Source organism: Papio anubis, chromosome X, assembly GCF_008728515.1.
Source record: "Papio anubis isolate 15944 chromosome X, Panubis1.0, whole genome shotgun sequence".
In the NCBI taxonomy this organism is placed as follows: Eukaryota; Metazoa; Chordata; class Mammalia; order Primates; family Cercopithecidae; genus Papio; species Papio anubis.
Window position 1 is genome coordinate 86083697 of NC_044996.1, and position 6199 is coordinate 86089895.

The following is a 6199-nucleotide window of genomic DNA, read 5'->3' on the forward strand; positions in this document are numbered from 1 at the left end:
GTTGTGTAGCTGTGCCCTGTCCCCAGAGGTGGAGTCTACAGAGACAGGCAGGACTCCTTGAGCTGCTGTGAGCTCCACCCAGTTTGAGATTCCCAGAGGCTTTGTTTACCTTCTTAAGCCTCAGCAATGGTGGGCACCCCTCCCCTAGCCTCGCTGCTGCCTTGCCGTTAGGTCGCAGACTGCTGTGCTAGCAATGAGGGAGGCTCTGTGGGCGTGGAACCCTCCTGGCCAGGTGTGGGATATAATCTCCTGGTGTGCCCGTTTGCTAAGATCCTTGGTAGAGTGCAGTATTGGGGTGGGAGTTACCCGATTTTCCAGGTCTTGTGTGTCTCAGTTCCCCTGGCTAGGAAAAGGGATTCCCTTCCCCCTTGCATTTCCCAGATGAGGAGATGCCTCACCCTGCTTCAGCTCTCGCTGGATGGGCTGCAGCAGCTGACCAGCACCGATTGTCCCACACTCCCTAGTGAGATGAACCCAGTACCTCAGTTGAAAATGCAGAAATCACCTGTCTTCTGTGCCGCTCGCTCTTGGAGTTGGAGACTGGAGCTGTTCCTATTTGGCCATCTTCAGCTTTTTTATTTTTATAAATATGTTTTTTTCTAATGTTTTTAGAGAGGACCTTTTCATTGTAGAGAGAAAAAAAATTATGATAATTTTCTTGTCCCTGGAAGCCAGCTTTCATTTCACAGAGACACATGAAATTCATTCCTCTACAGTGCTGGACTTTGGTTTTCGAAAGGGATAGGGCAGATAGCAGAGGACCTGACTATGCAATCTCTATCCACACAGACAGGGAGCTCCCCAAGATTTATACTTTTCTTGAGAGGAAGAGTCAGTAAGCCTCTTGAATTTTCCCTTTCAGCAAATTCTTTCTATTGTGTCAATTAAATTAAGCAGTGTGATATGGTGGCTCATTCCTGGACAAGGAGTTGGGTGATGGGTGTAATTCTCTCTTAGGTCTCTGACTTGCTGTGTGACTTCTGGCATCACTTTTTTTGTCTTTAAAACAGGTAAGTATGAAGGGGCTTCATAAACTGCACAAGAAATTACAGATGTGAGCTGCAGACACAGCAAAAAACAATTGTGTTTTGTATTCAAATATGAAGACTCTGTCCTTCATCTCTTTGAGGCATACTTGAGAAGTGTATTTGCTCATGAAGAAAGCTGTTCTACTTTATTCATCAGTTGATTTGAGTTGTTTTCTTTTATTGCCTATTATAAATAATGATGCTATAAATATTCAAGTACAAGTTTTTGTGTGGACATGTTTTTAATTATTTTAAGTATATACTTAGGAGTGAAATTTCTGGATTGTATAATAATTCTATGTTTAACTTTTTGAGAAACTGCCAGACTGTTTTCTAAATTGGCTGCACCATTTTACATTTCTGCCAGCAGTCTATATTTTAAGAGGCATCTTCTTAGGGAACACCGTGGGGATTAAAATTAACATCTTAACTTATAAAAATCTAGTTCAGATTAATACCAAATTGACTTCAACATATACATGCAATGACTTGCTCCTATGTGACTTACTTCTCTCTGCCCTCCCTTGAACTGTTATTGTCATAATAATTACATTATTATACATTATAAACCAATCAATATTTATACACATTGTTTTAAGCAGTTATTTTAAACAGATTACAGAAAGATACTTCAAGTAAAAATATGTTTATACTCTCTTTTATTTACCTGTGTAGTTACCTTTTGTGGTACTCTCTATTAATGGGTGTGGATCCGTATGACTGCCTAGTGTCTTCACTTCAGCATGAAGGACAGCCTTTAGTACTTTTTGTAGGCAGTCTTCTAGTGATGAACTCTCTCTCTCTCTGTGTGTGCATGTATATATATAAAATCAGGGGGTGTCTTCATTTCTTGTTTGAAAAATATTGTTTATTTGCTATTGGGCTAATTTCTTTTATAAAATTTATTTATTTATTATTATTATACTTTAAGTTCTAGGGTACATGTGCATAACGTTTTGAGTTTATTTACATATGTATACTTGTGCCTTATGTTGGTGCTGCACCCATCAGCTCCTCGGCACCATCAACCGTCATTTACATCATTGATTATAACTCCCAGCGCAATCCCTCCCCCCTCCCCATAATAGGTCCCGATTGTATGATGTTTCCCCTTCCCGAGGTCAAGTGATCTCATTGTTCAGTTCCCACCTATGGTGAGGGCAGAGGTGTTTGGTTTTCTGTTCTTGTGATCAGTTTGCTGGAATGATGGTTTCCAGCTGCATCCATGTCCCTACAAAGGACACGAACTCATCCTTTTTATGGCTGCATAGTGATTCCATGGTGTATATGTGCCACATTTCTTAATCCAGTCTGTCACTGAGGACATTTGGGTTCAAGTCTTTGCTATTGTGAATAGTGCAGCAATAAACATCGTGTGCATGTGTCTTTATAGCATGATTTTGCAATCCTTTGGGTATATACCAGTAATGAGATGGCTGGGTCATATAGTTCCTAGATCCTTGAGGAATCGCCATACTGTTTTCCATAATGGATTGAACTAGTTTACAATCCACCAACAGTGTAAAAGTGTTCCTATTCTCCACAGCCCTCTTCAGCATCATTCTTTCCTGACTTTTAATGACTGCCATTCCTGCTGGTGTGAGATGGTATCTCATTGTGGTTTTTGATTTGCATTTATGCAGTGGCCAGTGATGATGAGCATTTTTCATGTCTGTTGGCTGTATGCATGTCTTCTTTTGAAATGTCTTTTCATATCATTTGCCCACTTTTTTGATGGGGTTGTTTTTCTTGTAAATTTGAGTTCTTTGTAGGTTCTGGATAACCCCTTTGTCAGATGAGTAGATTGCAAAATTTTCTCCCATTCTGTAGGTTACCTGTTCCTCTAATGGTAGTTTATTTTTGCTGTGCAAGAGCTCCCTTAGTTTAATTGAATCCCATTTGTCGAATTTTGGCTTTGCTGCCATTTGCTTTTTTGGTGTTTTAGACATGAAGTCTTTGCCCATGCCTATACCCTGAATGGTACTACGTGGGGTTTTTCTTCTAGGGTTTTTATGGTATTAGGTCTAACATTCAAGTCTCCTAATCCATGTGGTCAATTTCATTATAAGGCGGCAGGGGAAGGATCAGTTTCAGCTTTCCCACTTATGGCTAGCGAATTTTCCAACCATTTATTAAATAGGGAATCTTTTCCCCATTTTTGTTTCTCTCAGGTTTGTCAAAGATCAGATGGCTGTAGATGTGTATTTATTTCAGAGGATTCTGTTCATGTTCCGTTGGTCTATATCTCTGTTTTGGTACCAGTACCATGCTGTTTTGGTTACTGCTTAGCCTTGTAGTATAGTTTGAAGTCGGTGGCGTGATGCCTCCAGCTGTTTAGCGACTTGGGATTGTCTTGGCAATGCAGATACTTTTGGTTCCATAGCGGGCTTTAAGCAGTTTTTCCAATTCTGTGAAGAAACTCATTGCAGCAGTGGGGATAGCATTGAATCCTATAAAATTACCTTTGGCAGTATGACTATTTTCATGATATTGATTCTTCCTATCCATGAGCATGGTATGCTCTTCCATTTGTTGTGTCTCGCCATTTCACTGAGCAGTGGTTTGTAGTTCTCCTTGAAGAGGTCCTTTACATCCCTTGTAGTTGGATTCCTCAGTATTTTATTCTCTTTGAAGCAATTGTGAATGGAAGTTCATTCATGATTTGGCTCTGTGTTTGTCTGTTATTGGTGTATAAAGAGTAGCTTGTGATTTTTGCACGTGAATTTTGTATCCTGAGACTTTTGCTGAAGTTTCTTATCAGCTTAAGGAGATTTTGGAGGCTGAAAATGAGGTTTTCTAAATATACAATCATATCATCTGCAAACAGGGACAATTTGACTTCTTCTTTTTCCTAACTGAATACCCTGATTTCTTTCTCTTGCCCTGGTGCCTAGCCAGAACTTCCAACACTATGTTGAATAGGAGTGGTGAAGAGGGCATCCTTGTCTTCTGCCAGTTTTTCAAGGGAATTTTCCAGTTTTTGCCCATTCAGTATGATATCAGCAAATGTACAGAACAGAAATTATAACAAACTGTCTCTCAGACCACAGTGCAATCAAACTAGAACTCAGGATCTAAAACTCGAAATCAAAACCATAACTACATGGAAACTGAACAACCTGCTCTGAATGACTGCAGATTTACATAACAGAATGAAGGCAGTAATAAAAGTGTTCTTTGGAACCAATGAGAACAAAAGATCCAACATACCAGAATCTCTGGGACACATTTAAAAGCAGTGTGTGGGGGAAATTTATAGCACTAAATGCCCACAAGAGCTGGAAAGATCTAAAATCGACACTCCTAACATCACAGATAAAAAGAACTAGAGAGAAGAAGAGCAAACACATTCAAAATCTAGCAGAAGGCAAGAAATAACTAAGATCAGAGCAGAACTGAAGGAGATAGAGACACAAAAACCCTCAAAAAGATAGTGAATCCAGGAGCTGGATTTTTGAAAAGATCAACAAAATTGACAGACCACTAGCAAGACTAATAAAGAAAGAAAAGAGAGAAGAATAAAATAGGCATAATAAAAATGATAAAGGGGATATCACCACCGACCCCACAGAAATGCAAACTACCGTCAGAGAATACTATAAACACCTCTAAGCAAATAAACTAGAAATCTAGGAAATGGATAATTTCCTGGACACTCACACTCTTCAAGACTAAACCAGGAAGAAGTTGAATCCTGAATAGACCAATAGCAGACTCTAGAGTGAGGCAATAATTAATAGCCTACCAGGGAAAAAAAGTCCAGGACCAGATGGATTCACAGCTGAATTCTATCAGAGAGGTACAAGGAGAGCTGGTACCATTCCTTCCTGGAAACTATCCCAATCAATGAAAAGAATCCTCCTAACTCATTTTATTTTTATTTTTTATTTTTTAATTTATGTATTATTATTATACTTTAAGTTGTAGGGTACATGTGCATAGCGTGCAGGTTTGTTACATACTTGTGCCATGTTGGTCTGCTGCACCCATCAACTCGTCATTTACATCAGGTATAACTCCAATGCAATCCCTCCCCGCCCCTTCCCCATGATAGGCCCGGTGTGTGATGTTCCCCTTCCTGAGTCAAGTGATCTCATTGTTCAGTTCCCACCTATGAGTGAGAACATGCGGTGTTTGGTTTTCTGTTCTTGTGATAGTTTGCTAAGAATGATGGTTTAGCTGCATCATGTCCCTACAAGGACGCAAACTCATCCTTTTTTATGGCTCATAGTATTCCATGGTGTATATGTGCCTACATTTCTTAATCAATCTGTCACTGATGGACATTTGGGTTGATTCAAGTCTTTGCTATTTGTGAATAGTGCTTGCAATAAACATACGTGTGCAAGTGTCTTTATAGCAGCATAATTTATAATCCTTTAGTATATCCCAGTAATGGGATGGCTGGGTCATATGGTACATCTAGTTCCTAGATCCTTGAGGAATCATATACTGTTTTCCATAATGGTTGAACTAGTTTACAATCCGCAACAGTGTAAAGTGTTCCTATTTCTCCCACATCCTCTCCAGCACCTGTTGTTTCCTGACTTTTAATGATCCTTAAATTCCTAACTGGTGTGAGATGGTATCATTGTGGTTTTGATTTGCATTTGTCTGATGGCCAGTGATGATGAGCATTTTTTCTAATGTGTCTGTTGGCTGTATGAATCTTCTTTGAGAAATGTCTGTTCATATCCTTTGCCACTTTTGATGGGGTTGTTTGTTTTTCTTGTAAAATTTGTTTGAGTTCTTTGTAGGTTCTGGATGATAGCCCTTTGTCAGATGAGTGAATTTGCAAAATTTTCTCCCATTCTGTGGGTTGCCTGTTCGCTCTGATGGTAGTTTCTTTTGCTGTGCAGAAGCTCTTTAGTTTAATTAGATCCCCATTTGTCAATTTTAGCTTTTGCTGCCGTTGCTTTTGGTGTTTTTAGACATGAAGTCTTTGCTCATTACTATGTCCTGAATGGTACTACCTAGGTTTCCTCTAAGTTTTTATGGTATTAGGTCTAACATTTAAGTCTCTAATCCATCTTGAATTAATTTTCGTATAAGGAGTAGGAAAGGATCCAGTTTCAACTTTCTACTTATGGCTAGCCAATTTCCCAGCACCATTTATTAAATAGGAATCCTTTTCCCCATTTCTTGTTCTCTCAGGTTTGTCAAGATCAGAT